The sequence below is a fragment of the Haliotis cracherodii genome, unplaced genomic scaffold (assembly GCF_022045235.1).
Source record: "Haliotis cracherodii isolate W230 unplaced genomic scaffold, xgHalCrac1.p SCAF_18, whole genome shotgun sequence".
Lineage (NCBI taxonomy): Eukaryota > Metazoa > Mollusca > Gastropoda > Lepetellida > Haliotidae > Haliotis > Haliotis cracherodii.
Window position 1 is genome coordinate 25,525,510 of NW_027266273.1, and position 15,965 is coordinate 25,541,474.

The 15,965-nt window shown below is 40.4% G+C and overlaps 22 non-coding genes across 22 annotated transcripts; all 22 read right to left on the reverse strand.

The window, feature by feature from the left end:
• Nucleotides 1-278: 278 nt before the first annotated feature.
• On the reverse strand, nucleotides 279-399 carry LOC139466430 (U5 spliceosomal RNA). The gene has a single exon (XR_011653472.1). It is a non-coding gene; the product is annotated as a U5 spliceosomal RNA (small nuclear RNA).
• Nucleotides 400-908: 509 nt separating this feature from the next.
• On the reverse strand, nucleotides 909-1,029 carry LOC139466197 (U5 spliceosomal RNA). Its single transcript, XR_011653252.1, has one exon. It is a non-coding gene; the product is annotated as a U5 spliceosomal RNA (small nuclear RNA).
• Nucleotides 1,030-1,538: 509 nt separating this feature from the next.
• Nucleotides 1,539-1,659, reverse strand: LOC139466199 (U5 spliceosomal RNA). The gene has a single exon (XR_011653253.1). It is a non-coding gene; the product is annotated as a U5 spliceosomal RNA (small nuclear RNA).
• A 509-nt stretch (nucleotides 1,660-2,168) lies between these two features.
• Nucleotides 2,169-2,289, reverse strand: LOC139466498 (U5 spliceosomal RNA). The gene has a single exon (XR_011653538.1). It is a non-coding gene; the product is annotated as a U5 spliceosomal RNA (small nuclear RNA).
• Nucleotides 2,290-2,798: 509 nt separating this feature from the next.
• On the reverse strand, nucleotides 2,799-2,919 carry LOC139466455 (U5 spliceosomal RNA). Its single transcript, XR_011653496.1, has one exon. It is a non-coding gene; the product is annotated as a U5 spliceosomal RNA (small nuclear RNA).
• A 509-nt stretch (nucleotides 2,920-3,428) lies between these two features.
• Nucleotides 3,429-3,549, reverse strand: LOC139466200 (U5 spliceosomal RNA). The gene has a single exon (XR_011653254.1). It is a non-coding gene; the product is annotated as a U5 spliceosomal RNA (small nuclear RNA).
• Nucleotides 3,550-4,058: 509 nt separating this feature from the next.
• LOC139466201 (U5 spliceosomal RNA) lies at nucleotides 4,059-4,179 on the reverse strand. The gene has a single exon (XR_011653255.1). It is a non-coding gene; the product is annotated as a U5 spliceosomal RNA (small nuclear RNA).
• Nucleotides 4,180-4,688: 509 nt separating this feature from the next.
• Nucleotides 4,689-4,809, reverse strand: LOC139466202 (U5 spliceosomal RNA). The gene has a single exon (XR_011653256.1). It is a non-coding gene; the product is annotated as a U5 spliceosomal RNA (small nuclear RNA).
• Nucleotides 4,810-5,318: 509 nt separating this feature from the next.
• LOC139466204 (U5 spliceosomal RNA) lies at nucleotides 5,319-5,439 on the reverse strand. Its single transcript, XR_011653258.1, has one exon. It is a non-coding gene; the product is annotated as a U5 spliceosomal RNA (small nuclear RNA).
• A 509-nt stretch (nucleotides 5,440-5,948) lies between these two features.
• Nucleotides 5,949-6,069, reverse strand: LOC139466554 (U5 spliceosomal RNA). Its single transcript, XR_011653592.1, has one exon. It is a non-coding gene; the product is annotated as a U5 spliceosomal RNA (small nuclear RNA).
• Nucleotides 6,070-6,578: 509 nt separating this feature from the next.
• LOC139466205 (U5 spliceosomal RNA) lies at nucleotides 6,579-6,699 on the reverse strand. Its single transcript, XR_011653259.1, has one exon. It is a non-coding gene; the product is annotated as a U5 spliceosomal RNA (small nuclear RNA).
• A 2,557-nt stretch (nucleotides 6,700-9,256) lies between these two features.
• Nucleotides 9,257-9,377, reverse strand: LOC139466206 (U5 spliceosomal RNA). Its single transcript, XR_011653260.1, has one exon. It is a non-coding gene; the product is annotated as a U5 spliceosomal RNA (small nuclear RNA).
• Nucleotides 9,378-9,886: 509 nt separating this feature from the next.
• LOC139466431 (U5 spliceosomal RNA) lies at nucleotides 9,887-10,007 on the reverse strand. The gene has a single exon (XR_011653473.1). It is a non-coding gene; the product is annotated as a U5 spliceosomal RNA (small nuclear RNA).
• A 509-nt stretch (nucleotides 10,008-10,516) lies between these two features.
• On the reverse strand, nucleotides 10,517-10,637 carry LOC139466207 (U5 spliceosomal RNA). The gene has a single exon (XR_011653261.1). It is a non-coding gene; the product is annotated as a U5 spliceosomal RNA (small nuclear RNA).
• A 509-nt stretch (nucleotides 10,638-11,146) lies between these two features.
• LOC139466463 (U5 spliceosomal RNA) lies at nucleotides 11,147-11,267 on the reverse strand. The gene has a single exon (XR_011653504.1). It is a non-coding gene; the product is annotated as a U5 spliceosomal RNA (small nuclear RNA).
• A 510-nt stretch (nucleotides 11,268-11,777) lies between these two features.
• LOC139466208 (U5 spliceosomal RNA) lies at nucleotides 11,778-11,898 on the reverse strand. The gene has a single exon (XR_011653262.1). It is a non-coding gene; the product is annotated as a U5 spliceosomal RNA (small nuclear RNA).
• A 509-nt stretch (nucleotides 11,899-12,407) lies between these two features.
• On the reverse strand, nucleotides 12,408-12,528 carry LOC139466209 (U5 spliceosomal RNA). The gene has a single exon (XR_011653263.1). It is a non-coding gene; the product is annotated as a U5 spliceosomal RNA (small nuclear RNA).
• Nucleotides 12,529-13,037: 509 nt separating this feature from the next.
• On the reverse strand, nucleotides 13,038-13,158 carry LOC139466210 (U5 spliceosomal RNA). Its single transcript, XR_011653264.1, has one exon. It is a non-coding gene; the product is annotated as a U5 spliceosomal RNA (small nuclear RNA).
• A 509-nt stretch (nucleotides 13,159-13,667) lies between these two features.
• LOC139466211 (U5 spliceosomal RNA) lies at nucleotides 13,668-13,788 on the reverse strand. The gene has a single exon (XR_011653265.1). It is a non-coding gene; the product is annotated as a U5 spliceosomal RNA (small nuclear RNA).
• Nucleotides 13,789-14,297: 509 nt separating this feature from the next.
• On the reverse strand, nucleotides 14,298-14,418 carry LOC139466212 (U5 spliceosomal RNA). Its single transcript, XR_011653266.1, has one exon. It is a non-coding gene; the product is annotated as a U5 spliceosomal RNA (small nuclear RNA).
• A 510-nt stretch (nucleotides 14,419-14,928) lies between these two features.
• Nucleotides 14,929-15,049, reverse strand: LOC139466213 (U5 spliceosomal RNA). The gene has a single exon (XR_011653267.1). It is a non-coding gene; the product is annotated as a U5 spliceosomal RNA (small nuclear RNA).
• A 510-nt stretch (nucleotides 15,050-15,559) lies between these two features.
• LOC139466155 (U5 spliceosomal RNA) lies at nucleotides 15,560-15,680 on the reverse strand. Its single transcript, XR_011653213.1, has one exon. It is a non-coding gene; the product is annotated as a U5 spliceosomal RNA (small nuclear RNA).
• Nucleotides 15,681-15,965: the final 285 nt, after the last annotated feature.

Consider the following 15,965-nt stretch of genomic DNA (forward strand, 5'->3'; position numbering starts at 1 on the left):
GGCAGCCATTTTGAACGTGGACTAATCGTGTTACTTAGCCTATCATTGTGAGCGACGCTCACGTCAATGCACCCCTCAAGATACAAATCCAACAAGCGATTCTCGTGCCCACCCATAATAAAGGAAAGGTCAATGAGGGGATGGTGGCTTCAGCTTGTAAACAACGCTGTACATTTGCAATATCCCCAGATTAAAAGAGGAGAGAAGACAGAAGCAAGAAGTGGTTACCTCCCTTTGATGCAAGTGCTTGGATTTCTATTTTTATTATTTGGAATGTTGACCCTGGCAATGCAGGGCGTAATAAATTAGTCTATAGACTCATTGTGATGTTCCTCTCCACGGAAATCTTTAGTAAAAGGCGAAAGATTTATCCGAATGGTTGAAGAGAAACCAGAGTTAATGTTACAGATACCTGTCTGCACCCCAGTCACCTTATCATTTCAGCACGTGCAGGTGCGAAGACATGACTCGTGTCATTTAAATCATCTGTTCAATATAAGCTTTTTATGTGACATAAACAGTGATAAAACAATTGTAAAAATGATTTGGTAAACATCTTCAACTCGGAGATCGCTTGATGCAAGCATGGCGTGTCAAAATAATGTCGGCTTTGATCAATCCAGTGTGTGTGGCAGCCATTTTGAACGTGGACTAATCGTGTTACTTAGCCTATCATTGTGAGCGACGCTCACGTCAATGCACCCCTGAAGATACAAATCCAACAAGCGATTCTCGTGCCCACCCATAATAAAGGAAAGGTCAATGAGGGGATGGTGGCTTCAGCTTGTAAACAACGCTGTACATTTGCAATATCCCCACATTAAAAGAGGAGAGAAGACAGAAGCAAGAAGTGGTTACCTCCCTTTGATGCAAGTGCTTGGAGTTCTATTTTTATTATTTGGAATGTTGACCCTGGCAATGCAGGGCGTAATAAATTAGTCTATAGACTCATTGTGATGTTCCTCTCCACGGAAATCTTTAGTAAAAGGCGAAAGATTTATCCGAATGGATGAAGAGAAACCAGAGTTAATGTTACAGATACCTGTCTGCACCCCAGTCACCTTATCATTTCAGCACGTGCAGGTGCGAAGACATGACTCGTGTCATTTAAATCATCTGTTCAATATAAGCTTTTTATGTGACATAAACAGTGATAAAACAATTGTAAAAATGATTTGGTAAACATCTTCAACTCGGAGATCGCTTGATGCAAGCATGGCGTGTCAAAATAATGTCGGCTTTGATCAATCCAGTGTGTGTGGAAGCTATTTTGAACGTGGACTAATCATGTTACTTAGCCTATCATTGTGAGCGACGCTCACGTCAATGCACCCCTGAAGATACAAATCCAACAAGCGATTCTCGTGCGCACCCATAATAAAGGAAAGGTCAATGAGAGGATGGTGGCTTCAGCTTGTAAACAACGCTGTACATTTGCAATATCCCCACATTAAAAGAGGAGAGAAGACAGAAGCAAGAAGTGGTTACCTCCCTTTGATGCAAGTGCTTGGAGTTCTATTTTTATTATTTGGAATGTTGACCCTGGCAATGCAGGGCGTAATAAATTAGTCTATAGACTCATTGTGATGTTCCTCTCCACGGAAATCTTTAGTAAAAGGCGAAAGATTTATCCGAATGGATGAAGAGAAACCAGAGTTAATGTTACAGATACCTGTCTGCACCCCAGTCACCTTATCATTTCAGCACGTGCAGGTGCGAAGACATGACTCGTGTCATTTAAATCATCTGTTCAATATAAGCTTTTTATGTGACATAAACAGTGATAAAACAATTGTAAAAATGATTTGGTAAACATCTTCAACTCGGAGATCGCTTGATGCAAGCATGGCGTGTCAAAATAATGTCGGCTTTGATCAATCCAGTGTGTGTGGCAGCCATTTTGAACGTGGACTAATCGTGTTACTTAGCCTATCATTGTGAGCGACGCTCACGTCAATGCACCCCTCAAGATACAAATCCAACAAGCGATTCTCGTGCCCACCCATAATAAAGGAAAGGTCAATGAGGGGATGGTGGCTTCAGCTTGTAAACAACGCTGTACATTTGCAATATCCCCACATTAAAAGAGGAGAGAAGACAGAAGCAAGAAGTGGTTACCTCCCTTTGATGCAAGTGCTTGGAGTTCTATTTTTATTATTTGGAATGTTGACCCTGGCAATGCAGGGCGTAATAAATTAGTCTATAGACTCATTGTGATGTTCCTCTCCACGGAAATCTTTAGTAAAAGGCGAAAGATTTATCTGAATGGATGAAGAGAAACCAGAGTTAATGTTACAGATACCTGTCTGCACCCCAGTCACCTTATCATTTCAGCACGTGCAGGTGCGAAGACATGACTCGTGTCATTTAAATCATCTGTTCAATATAAGCCTTTTATGTGACATAAACAGTGATAAAACAATTGTAAAAATGATTTGGTAAACATCTTCAACTCGGAGATCGCTTGATGCAAGCATGGCGTGTCAAAACAATGTCGGCTTTGATCAATCCAGTGTGTGTGGAAGCCATTTTGAACGTGGACTAATCGTGTTACTTAGCCTATCATTGTGAGCGACGCTCACGTCAATGCACCCCTGAAGATACAAATCCAACAAGCGATTCTCGTGCCCACCCATAATAAAGGAAAGGTCAATGAGGGGATGGTGGCTTCAGCTTGTAAACAACGCTGTACATTTGCAATATCCCCAGATTAAAAGAGGAGAGAAGACAGAAGCAAGAAGTGGTTACCTCCCTTTGATGCAAGTGCTTGGATTTCTATTTTTATTATTTGGAATGTTGACCCTGGCAATGCAGGGCGTAATAAATTAGTCTATAGACTCATTGTGATGTTCCTCTCCACGGAAATCTTTAGTAAAAGGCGAAAGATTTATCCAAATGGATGAAGAGAAACCAGAGTTAATGTTACAGATACCTGTCTGCACCCCAGTCACCTTATCATTTCAGCACGTGCAGGTGCGAAGACATGACTCGTGTCATTTAAATCATCTGTTCAATATAAGCTTTTTATGTGACATAAACAGTGATAAAACAATTGTAAAAATGATTTGGTAAACATCTTCAACTCGGAGATCGCTTGATGCAAGCATGGCGTGTCAAAATAATGTCGGCTTTGATCAATCCAGTGTGTGTGGCAGCCATTTTGAACGTGGACTAATCGTGTTACTTAGCCTATCATTGTGAGCGACGCTCACGTCAATGCACCCCTGAAGATACAAATCCAACAAGCGATTCTCGTGCCCACCCATAATAAAGGAAAGGTCAATGAGGGGATGGTGGCTTCAGCTTGTAAACAACGCTGTACATTTGCAATATCCCCACATTAAAAGAGGAGAGAAGACAGAAGCAAGAAGTGGTTACCTCCCTTTGATGCAAGTGCTTGGAGTTCTATTTTTATTATTTGGAATGTTGACCCTGGCAATGCAGGGCGTAATAAATTAGTCTATAGACTCATTGTGATGTTCCTCTCCACGGAAATCTTTAGTAAAAGGCGAAAGATTTATCCGAATGGATGAAGAGAAACCAGAGTTAATGTTACAGATACCTGTCTGCACCCCAGTCACCTTATCATTTCAGCACGTGCAGGTGCGAAGACATGACTCGTGTCATTTAAATCATCTGTTCAATATAAGCTTTTTATGTGACATAAACAGTGATAAAACAATTGTAAAAATGATTTGGTAAACATCTTCAACTCGGAGATCGCTTGATGCAAGCATGGCGTGTCAAAATAATGTCGGCTTTGATCAATCCAGTGTGTGTGGAAGCTATTTTGAACGTGGACTAATCATGTTACTTAGCCTATCATTGTGAGCGACGCTCACGTCAATGCACCCCTGAAGATACAAATCCAACAAGCGATTCTCGTGCGCACCCATAATAAAGGAAAGGTCAATGAGAGGATGGTGGCTTCAGCTTGTAAACAACGCTGTACATTTGCAATATCCCCACATTAAAAGAGGAGAGAAGACAGAAGCAAGAAGTGGTTACCTCCCTTTGATGCAAGTGCTTGGAGTTCTATTTTTATTATTTGGAATGTTGACCCTGGCAATGCAGGGCGTAATAAATTAGTCTATAGACTCATTGTGATGTTCCTCTCCACGGAAATCTTTAGTAAAAGGCGAAAGATTTATCCGAATGGATGAAGAGAAACCAGAGTTAATGTTACAGATACCTGTCTGCACCCCAGTCACCTTATCATTTCAGCACGTGCAGGTGCGAAGACATGACTCGTGTCATTTAAATCATCTGTTCAATATAAGCTTTTTATGTGACATAAACAGTGATAAAACAATTGTAAAAATGATTTGGTAAACATCTTCAACTCGGAGATCGCTTGATGCAAGCATGGCGTGTCAAAATAATGTCGGCTTTGATCAATCCAGTGTGTGTGGCAGCCATTTTGAACGTGGACTAATCGTGTTACTTAGCCTATCATTGTGAGCGACGCTCACGTCAATGCACCCCTCAAGATACAAATCCAACAAGCGATTCTCGTGCCCACCCATAATAAAGGAAAGGTCAATGAGGGGATGGTGGCTTCAGCTTGTAAACAACGCTGTACATTTGCAATATCCCCACATTAAAAGAGGAGAGAAGTCAGAAGCAAGAAGTGGTTACCTCCCTTTGATGCAAGTGCTTGGAGTTCTATTTTTATTATTTGGAATGTTGACCCTGGCAATGCAGGGCGTAATAAATTAGTCTATAGACTCATTGTGATGTTCCTCTCCACGGAAATCTTTAGTAAAAGGCGAAAGATTTATCCGAATGGATGAAGAGAAACCAGAGTTAATGTTACAGATACCTGTCTGCACCCCAGTCACCTTATCATTTCAGCACGTGCAGGTGCGAAGACATGACTCGTGTCATTTAAATCATCTGTTCAATATATGCTTTTTATGTGACATAAACAGTGATAAAACAATTGTAAAAATGATTTGGTAAACATCTTCAACTCGGAGATCGCTTGATGCAAGCATGGCGTGTCAAAATAATGTCGGCTTTGATCAATCCAGTGTGTGTGGCAGCTATTTTGAACGTGGACTAATCATGTTACTTAGCCTATCATTGTGAGCGACGCTCACGTCAATGCACCCCTCAAGATACAAATCCAACAAGCGATTGTCGTGCCCACCCATAATAAAGAAAAGGTCAATGAGGGGATGGTGGCTTCAGCTTGTAAACAACGCTGTACATTTGCAATATCCCCACATTAAAAGAGGAGAGAAGACAGAAGCAAGAAGTGGTTACCTCCCTTTGATGCAAGTGCTTGGAGTTCTATTTTTATTATTTGGAATGTTGACCCTGGCAATGCAGGGCGTAATAAATTAGTCTATAGACTCATTGTGATGTTCCTCTCCACGGAAATCTTTAGTAAAAGGCGAAAGATTTATCCGAATGGATGAAGAGAAACCAGAGTTAATGTTACAGATACCTGTCTGCACCCCAGTCACCTTATCATTTCAGCACGTGCAGGTGCGAAGACATGACTCGTGTCATTTAAATCATCTGTTCAATATAAGCTTTTTATGTGACATAAACAGTGATAAAACAATTGTAAAAATGATTTGGTAAACATCTTCAACTCGGAGATCGCTTGATGCAAGCATGGCGTGTCAAAACAATGTCGGCTTTGATCAATCCAGTGTGTGTGGCAGCCATTTTGAACGTGGACTAATCGTGTTACTTAGCCTATCATTGTGAGCGACGCTCACGTCAATGCACCCCTCAAGATACAAATCCAACAAGCGATTCTCGTGCCCACCCATAATAAAGGAAAGGTCAATGAGGGGATGGTGGCTTCAGCTTGTAAACAACGCTGTACATTTGCAATATCCCCACATTAAAAGAGGAGAGAAGACAGAAGCAAGAAGTGGTTACCTCCCTTTGATGCAAGTGCTTGGAGTTCTATTTTTATTATTTGGAATGTTGACCCTGGCAATGCAGGGCGTAATAAATTAGTCTATAGACTAATTGTGATGTTCCTCTCCACGGAAATCTTTAGTAAAAGGCGAAAGTTTTATCCGAATGGATGAAGAGAAACCAGAGTTAATGTTACAGATACCTGTCTGCACCCCAGTCACCTTATCAAATCAGCACGTGCAGGTGCGAAGACATGACTCGTGTCATTTAAATCATCTGTTCAATATAAGCTTTTTATGTGACATAAACAGTGATAAAACAATTGTAAAAATGATTTGGTAAACATCTTCAACTCGGAGATCGCTTGATGCAAGCATGGCGTGTCAAAATAATGTCGGCTTTGATCAATCCAGTGTGTGTGGCAGCCATTTTGAACGTGGACTAATCGTGTTACTTAGCCTATCATTGTGAGCGACGCTCACGTCAATGCACCCCTGAAGATACAAATCCAACAAGCGATTCTCGTGCCCACCCATAATAAAGGAAAGGTCAATGAGGGGATGGTGGCTTCAGCTTGTAAACAACGCTGTACATTTGCAATATCCCCACATTAAAAGAGGAGAGAAGACAGAAGCAAGAAGTGGTTACCTCCCTTTGATGCAAGTGCTTGGAGTTCTATTTTTATTATTTGGAATGTTGACCCTGGCAATGCAGGGCGTAATAAATTAGTCTATAGACTCATTGTGATGTTCCTCTCCACGGAAATCTTTAGTAAAAGGCGAAAGATTTATCCGAATGGATGAAGAGAAACCAGAGTTAATGTTACAGATACCTGTCTGCACCCCAGTCACCTTATCATTTCAGCACGTGCAGGTGCGAAGACATGACTCGTGTCATTTAAAGGGGCACTGATCTAACGCAATTCCCCGGACTGGTTGTTGCCTTTGTTATTGTTTTTTCCCCCTTGAGTACCCGGATGATACGCAACGCAACTGAGCGTGACCAGAGACTGGGCTACCGTCTGCAAGGACAGCTAAATAAACTTGGAGGCTGGAGGCAATATTTGTTTTACGCATTTTTGAATAAACACTGATTAGTTAAATGTGATCTATAAAGATTCGACAAAGGGCGCATGTTAATTAATTTCTTCAGCCTAAACAAACAGACAAAAAGAAGGGCGGAGCTCATCGGAAGTTGTCATTTGGAAATACCCCAGATGGTTATAGTTTAATACTAAAAAAAAGGTATCCATGCAGTGAAAGCATTTTCGGATTTCGGATTGCGTCGATAATACGATTACTACTCCCTTGTTGTCATCAACGTTTTCTCGTATAACCCTACACTTGTGTATTTGTCGTCATTCACTTGATGCTCAGTTAATGAATTTATTACAGGTACAATTAGTGGTAGCACCACTTAGATTACCTGACAAAGGTTCTCATTTGGCATTTATTGTGTCTGGGGTAATTATTCAATCTATATCCAGGTTTGAAGTGAGGTGAAATGTGCGTTATGTAATATGCACGTGGCAGCCCAGCAAGAGATGAATGATCAGTTGATTTACTTTTTTATGTAAATCAACGGATCGTTCCTAGTCATCAAAGGATTAACAGAAAATACGTTGATTGATTAATCACTGTTATCTTGCACAGTGGATATGTCAAAAGTGAGTGTTTACATGTCTAGGTTTACTAAAACAAAGGGAATACACTCATATCATGGCGTGAAGTGCCGATGTAAAAACAACATACTTTGTTCAAAGGGTTAACTGATAATACGTTGATTGGTTGCTCATTGTTATCAAACTCAGTGGATGTTTTAGGAACCGTGGACGTTATGAAAATAGTTGTCACGTGGCCTTTCTCAGCCAACCCTTGGAAACAATCCAAGTGATCAGTTGAGAAACGAACACTGGTTATAATATCCCGAAACGATATATATCTTTTAGAATATTTGATAGTTACAGAGACACGCGACATCGAATAAGTTATTTTGTATAGCTGCAGATGAGTGGGACATTATTCCTTTGTGTGGATATTCACGGATACATTCCTCGAACAAGGAAGCTGCCTATTTATACACATAAATTTGGTAAGTTGTAATTATGGTATTTGCATTTTGTTTTCCTTCATTTGAACCGATTCGTTCTTGTTTCTCTACGTCTTGGTTGGGAAATTCTTCAATGCGCGATAGACATTGTTTTCACAGGTCATTTCCTTTGTAAGCGTGTATAGATTACCGTCAATTTGTAAAATGTGATTCTCTCAGGCAATTTATAAAATGTGTAAATATTTCAGTCATTTTGACTAAAAGATCTGTCCAGATTGATTAAGACGATCAAAAGGGCCTACAAACATCACAACAGATTATTATGTAGGATTAGAAGCCAAACAACATAGAAATGTACTTTTCAACGTAACCTTTTCAGTCTCTTGGTGATGACATTAAACATCAAAATGTTTGGAATTTGTTATCATAATAATACAGATGGAAATGTTTTTCAGTCACTTTGTAAAATAACTGAATATTTATACGTTTGATAAATATGTTACACATTTTGACAGTAAAAAAATATACACACTATAAAAAAAGCAATGCTCAGATGAAATATTTACTTTGTGTTGCAAGTCAAAATAGTGTAAACGAAAATCGCAAAATTACCAAGCAAGTGACTTATCAAAACTTCGTCACCATTACCGATGCTACCCACAAAAATACCTACATTTCCTTATTATCTCGAAAACTGTATTTCATTTTGTTGATCAATGTGACCATACGCTCTTATTACTACCGGTATCCATAAAAGTGACTAATGCGCTTACGAATTGCGCAACAGAGGTCGCGAGCTAGTCTAGATTTCTGCTCTACATCCGGGTACTCACTGGGAAAAAACAATAACAAAGGCAACAACCAGTCCCGGGGAATTGCGTTAGATCAGTGCCCCTTTAAATCATCTGTTCAATATAAGCTTTTTATGTGACATAAACAGTGATAAAACAATTGTAAAAATGATTTGGTAAACATCTTCAACTCGGAGATCGCTTGATGCAAGCATGGCGTGTCAAAATAATGTCGGCTTTGATCAATCCAGTGTGTGTGGCAGCCATTTTGAACGTGGACTAATCGTGTTACTTAGCCTATCATTGTGAGCGACGCTCACGTCAATGCACCCCTGAAGATACAAATCCAACAAGCGATTCTCGTGCCCACCCATAATAAAGGAAAGGTCAATGAGGGGATGGTGGCTTCAGCTTGTAAACAACGCTGTACATTTGCAATATCCCCACATTAAAAGAGGAGAGAAGACAGAAGCAAGAAGTGGTTACCTCCCTTTGATGCAAGTGCTTGGAGTTCTATTTTTATTATTTGGAATGTTGACCCTGGCAATGCAGGGCGTAATAAATTAGTCTATAGACTCATTGTGATGTTCCTCTCCACGGAAATCTTTAGTAAAAGGCGAAAGATTTATCCGAATGGATGAAGAGAAACCAGAGTTAATGTTACAGATACCTGTCTGCACCCCAGTCACCTTATCATTTCAGCACGTGCAGGTGCGAAGACATGACTCGTGTCATTTAAATCATCTGTTCAATATAAGCTTTTTATGTGACATAAACAGTGATAAAACAATTGTAAAAATGATTTGGTAAACATCTTCAACTCGGAGATCGCTTGATGCAAGCATGGCATGTCAAAATAATGTCGGCTTTGATCAATCCAGTGTGTGTGGCAGCCATTTTGAACGTGGACTAATCGTGTTACTTAGCCTATCATTGTGAGCGACGCTCACGTCAATGCACCCCTCAAGATACAAATCCAACAAGCGATTCTCGTGCCCACCCATAATAAAGGAAAGGTCAATGAGGGGATGGTGGCTTCAGCTTGTAAACAACGCTGTACATTTGCAATATCCCCACATTAAAAGAGGAGAGAAGACAGAAGCAAGAAGTGGTTACCTCCCTTTGATGCAAGTGCTTGGATTTCTATTTTTATTATTTGGAATGTTGACCCTGGCAATGCAGGGCGTAATAAATTAGTCTATAGACTCATTGTGATGTTCCTCTCCACGGAAATCTTTAGTAAAAGGCGAAAGATTTATCCGAATGGTTGAAGAGAAACCAGAGTTAATGTTACAGATACCTGTCTGCACCCCAGTCACCTTATCATTTCAGCACGTGCAGGTGCGAAGACATGACTCGTGTCATTTAAATCATCTGTTCAATATAAGCTTTTTATGTGACATAAACAGTGATAAAACAATTGTAAAAATGATTTGGTAAACATCTTCAACTCGGAGATCGCTTGATGCAAGCATGGCGTGTCAAAATAATGTCGGCTTTGATCAATCCAGTGTGTGTGGAAGCTATTTTGAACGTGGACTAATCATGTTACTTAGCCTATCATTGTGAGCGACGCTCACGTCAATGCACCCCTGAAGATACAAATCCAACAAGCGATTCTCGTGCCCACCCATAATAAAGGAAAGGTCAATGAGGGGATGGTGGCTTAAGCTTGTAAACAACGCTGTACATTTGCAATATCCCCACATTAAAAGAGGAGAGAAGACAGAAGCAAGAAGTGGTTACCTCCCTTTGATGCAAGTGCTTGGAGTTCTATTTTTATTATTTGGAATGTTGACCCTGGCAATGCAGGGCGTAATAAATTAGTCTATAGACTCATTGTGATGTTCCTCTCCACGGAAATCTTTAGTAAAAGGCGAAAGATTTATCCGAATGGATGAAGAGAAACCAGAGTTAATGTTACAGATACCTGTCTGCACCCCAGTCACCTTATCATTTCAGCACGTGCAGGTGCGAAGACATGACTCGTGTCATTTAAATCATCTGTTCAATATAAGCTTTTTATGTGACATAAACAGTGATAAAACTATTGTAAAAATGATTTGGTAAACATCTTCAACTCGGAGATCGCTTGATGCAAGCATGGCATGTCAAAATAATGTCGGCTTTGATCAATCCAGTGAGTGTGGCAGCCATTTTGAACGTGGACTAATCGTGTTACTTAGCCCATCATTGTGAGCGACGCTCACGTCAATGCACCCCTCAAGATACAAATCCAACAAGCGATTGTCGTGCCCACCCATAATAAAGAAAAGGTCAATGAGGGGATGGTGGCTTCAGCTTGTAAACAACGCTGTACATTTGCAATATCCCCACATTAAAAGAGGAGAGAAGACAGAAGCAAGAAGTGGTTACCTCCCTTTGATGCAAGTGCTTGGAGTTCTATTTTTATTATTTGGAATGTTGACCCTGGCAATGCAGGGCGTAATAAATTAGTCTATAGACTCATTGTGATGTTCCTCTCCACGGAAATCTTTAGTAAAAGGCGAAAGATTTATCCGAATGGATGAAGAAAAACCAGAGTTAATGTTACAGATACCTGTCTGCACCCCAATCACCTTATCATTTCAGCACGTGCAGGTGCAAAGACATGACTCGTGTCATTTAAATCATCTGTTCAATATAAGCTTTTTATGTGACATAAACAGTGATAAAACAATTGTAAAAATGATTTGGTAAACATCTTCAACTCGGAGATCGCTTGATGCAAGCATGGCGTGTCAAAATAATGTCGGCTTTGATCAATCCAGTGTGTGTGGAAGCCATTTTGAACATGGACTAATCATGTTACTTAGCCTATCATTGTGAGCGACGCTCACGTCAATGCACCCCTCAAGATACAAATCCAACAAGCGATTCACGTGCGCACCCATAATAAAGGAAAGGTCAATGAGGGGATGGTGGCTTCAGCTTGTAAACAACGCTGTACATTTGCAATATCCCCCACATTAAATGAGGAGAGAAGACAGAAGCAAGAAGTGGTTACCTCCCTTTGATGCAAGTGCTTGGAGTTCTATTTTTATTATTTGGAATGTTGACCCTGGCAATGCAGGGCGTAATAAATTAGTCTATAGACTCATTGTGATGTTCCTCTCCACGGAAATCTTTAGTAAAAGGCGAAAGATTTATCCGAATGGATGAAGAGAAACCAGAGTTAATGTTACAGATACCTGTCTGCACCCCAGTCACCTTATCATTTCAGCACGTGCAGGTGCGAAGACATGACTCGTGTCATTTAAATCATCTGTTCAATATAAGCTTTTTATGTGACATAAACAGTGATAAAACAATTGTAAAAATGATTTGGTAAACATCTTCAACTCGGAGATCGCTTGATGCAAGCATGGCGTGTCAAAATAATGTCGGCTTTGATCAATCCAGTGTGTGTGGCAGCCATTTTGAACGTGGACTAATCGTGTTACTTAGACAATCATTGTGAGCGACGCTCACGTCAATGCACCCCTCAAGATACAAATCCAACAAGCGATTCTCGTGCCCACCCATAATAAAGGAAAGGTCAATTAGGGGATGGTGACTTCAGCTTGTAAACAACGCTGTACATTTGCAATATCCCCACATTAAAAGAGGAGAGAAGACAGAAGCAAGAAGTGGTTACCTCCCTTTGATGCAAGTGCTTGGAGTTCTATTTTTATTATTTGGAATGTTGACCCTGGCAATGCAGGGCGTAATAAATTAGTCTATAGACTCATTGTGATGTTCCTCTCCACGGAAATCTTTAGTAAAAGGCGAAAGATTTATCCGAATGGATGAAGAGAAACCAGAGTTAATGTTACAGATACCTGTCTGCACCCCAGTCACCTTATCATTTCAGCACGTGCAGGTGCGAAGACATGACTCGTGTCATTTAAATCATCTGTTCAATATAAGCTTTTTATGTGACATAAACAGTGATAAAACTATTGTAAAAATGATTTGGTAAACATCTTCAACTCGGAGATCGCTTGATGCAAGCATGGCATGTCAAAATAATGTCGGCTTTGATCAATCCAGTGTGTGTGGCAGCCATTTTGAACGTGGACTAATCGTGTTACTTAGCCTATCATTGTGAGCGACGCTCACGTCAATGCACCCCTGAAGATACAAATCCAACAAGCGATTGTCGTGCCCACCCATAATAAAGAAAAGGTCAATGAGGGGATGGTGGCTTCAGCTTGTAAACAACGCTGTACATTTGCAATATCCCCACATTAAAAGAGGAGAGAAGACAGAAGCAAGAAGTGGTTACCTCCCTTTGATGCAAGTGCTTGGAGTTCTATTTTTATTATTTGGAATGTTGACCCTGGCAATGCAGGGCGTAATAAATTAGTCTATAGACTCATTGTGATGTTCCTCTCCACGGAAATCTTTAGTAAAAGGCGAAAGATTTATCCGAATGGATGAAGAGAAACCAGAGTTAATGTTACAGATACCTGTCTGCACCCCAGTCACCTTATCATTTCAGCACGTGCAGGTGCGAAGACATGACTCGTGTCATTTAAATCATCTGTTCAATATAAGCTTTTTATGTGACATAAACAGTGATAAAACAATTGTAAAAATGATTTGGTAAACATCTTCAACTCGGAGATCGCTTGATGCAAGCATGGCGTGTCAAAATAATGTCGGCTTTGATCAATCCAGTGTGTGTGGCAGCCATTTTGAACGTGGACTAATCGTGTTACTTAGACAATCATTGTGAGCGACGCTCACGTCAATGCACCCCTCAAGATACAAATCCAACAAGCGATTCTCGTGCCCACCCATAATAAAGGAAAGGTCAATTAGGGGATGGTGACTTCAGCTTGTAAACAACGCTGTACATTTGCAATATCCCCACATTAAAAGAGGAGAGAAGACAGAAGCAAGAAGTGGTTACCTCCCTTTGATGCAAGTGCTTGGAGTTCTATTTTTATTATTTGGAATGTTGACCCTGGCAATGCAGGGCGTAATAAATTAGTCTATAGACTCATTGTGATGTTCCTCTCCACGGAAATCTTTAGTAAAAGGCGAAAGATTTATCCGAATGGATGAAGAGAAACCAGAGTTAATGTTACAGATACCTGTCTGCACCCCAGTCACCTTATCATTTCAGCACGTGCAGGTGCGAAGACATGACTCGTGTCATTTAAATCATCTGTTCAATATAAGCTTTTTATGTGACATAAACAGTGATAAAACTATTGTAAAAATGATTTGGTAAACATCTTCAACTCGGAGATCGCTTGATGCAAGCATGGCATGTCAAAATAATGTCGGCTTTGATCAATCCAGTGTGTGTGGAAGCCATTTTGAACGTGGACTAATCGTGTTACTTAGCCTATCATTGTGAGCGACGCTCACGTCAATGCACCCCTGAAGATACAAATCCAACAAGCGATTGTCGTGCCCACCCATAATAAAGAAAAGGTCAATGAGGGGATGGTGGCTTCAGCTTGTAAACAACGCTGTACATTTGCAATATCCCCACATTAAAAGAGGAGAGAAGACAGAAGCAAGAAGTGGTTACCTCCCTTTGATGCAAGTGCTTGGAGTTCTATTTTTATTATTTGGAATGTTGACCCTGGCAATGCAGGGCGTAATAAATTAGTCTATAGACTCATTGTGATGTTCCTCTCCACGGAAATCTTTAGTAAAAGGCGAAAGATTTATCCGAATGGATGAAGAGAAACCAGAGTTAATGTTACAGATACCTGTCTGCACCCCAGTCACCTTATCATTTCAGCACGTGCAGGTGCGAAGACATGACTCGTGTCATTTAAATCATCTGTTCAATATAAGCTTTTTATGTGACATAAACAGTGATAAAACAATTGTAAAAATGATTTGGTAAACATCTTCAACTCGGAGATCGCTTGATGCAAGCATGGCGTGTCAAAATAATGTCGGCTTTGATCAATCCAGTGTGTGTGGAAGCCATTTTGAACGTGGACTAATCATGTTACTTAGCCTATCATTGTGAGCGACGCTCACGTCAATGCACCCCTCAAGATACAAATCCAACAAGCGATTCACGTGCGCACCCATAATAAAGGAAAGGTCAATGAGGGGATGGTGGCTTCAGCTTGTAAACAACGCTGTACATTTGCAATATCCCCCACATTAAATGAGGAGAGAAGACAGAAGCAAGAAGTGGTTACCTCCCTTTGATGCAAGTGCTTGGAGTTCTATTTTTATTATTTGGAATGTTGACCCTGGCAATGCAGGGCGTAATAAATTAGTCTATAGACTCATTGTGATGTTCCTCTCCACGGAAATCTTTAGTAAAAGGCGAAAGATTTATCCGAATGGATGAAGAGAAACCAGAGTTAATGTTACAGATACCTGTCTGCACCCCAGTCACCTTATCATTTCAGCACGTGCAGGTGCGAAGACATGACTCGTGTCATTTAAATCATCTGTTCAATATAAGCTTTTTATGTGACATAAACAGTGATAAAACAATTGTAAAAATGATTTGGTAAACATCTTCAACTCGGAGATCGCTTGATGCAAGCATGGCGTGTCAAAATAATGTCGGCTTTGATCAATCCAGTGTGTGTGGAAGCCATTTTGAACGTGGACTAATCATGTTACTTAGCCTATCATTGTGAGCGACGCTCACGTCAATGCACCCCTCAAGATACAAATCCAACAAGCGGTTCACGTGCGCACCCATAATAAAGGAAAGGTCAATGAGGGGATGGTGGCTTCAGCTTGTAAACAAAGCTGTACATTTGCAATATCCCCCACATTAAATGAGGAGAGAAGACAGAAGCAAGAAGTGGTTACCTCCCTTTGATGCAAGTGCTTGGAGTTCTATTTTTATTATTTGGAATGTTGACCCTGGCAATGCAGGGTGTAATAAATTAGTCTATAGACTCATTGTGATGTTCCTCTCCACGGAAATCTTTAGTAAAAGGCGAAAGATTTATCCGAATGGATGAAGAGAAACCAGAGTTAATGTTACAGATACCTGTCTGCACCCCAGTCACCTTATCATTTCAGCACGTGCAGGTGCGAAGACATGACTCGTGTCATTTAAATCATCTGTTCAATATAAGCTTTTTATGTGACATAAACAGTGATAAAACAATTGTAAAAATGATTTGGTAAACATCTTCAACTCGGAGATCGCTTGATGCAAGCATGGCGTGTCAAAATAATGTCGGCTTTGATCAATCCAGTGTGTGTGGAAGCCATTTTGAACGTGGACTAATCGTGTTACTTAGACAATCATTGTGAGCG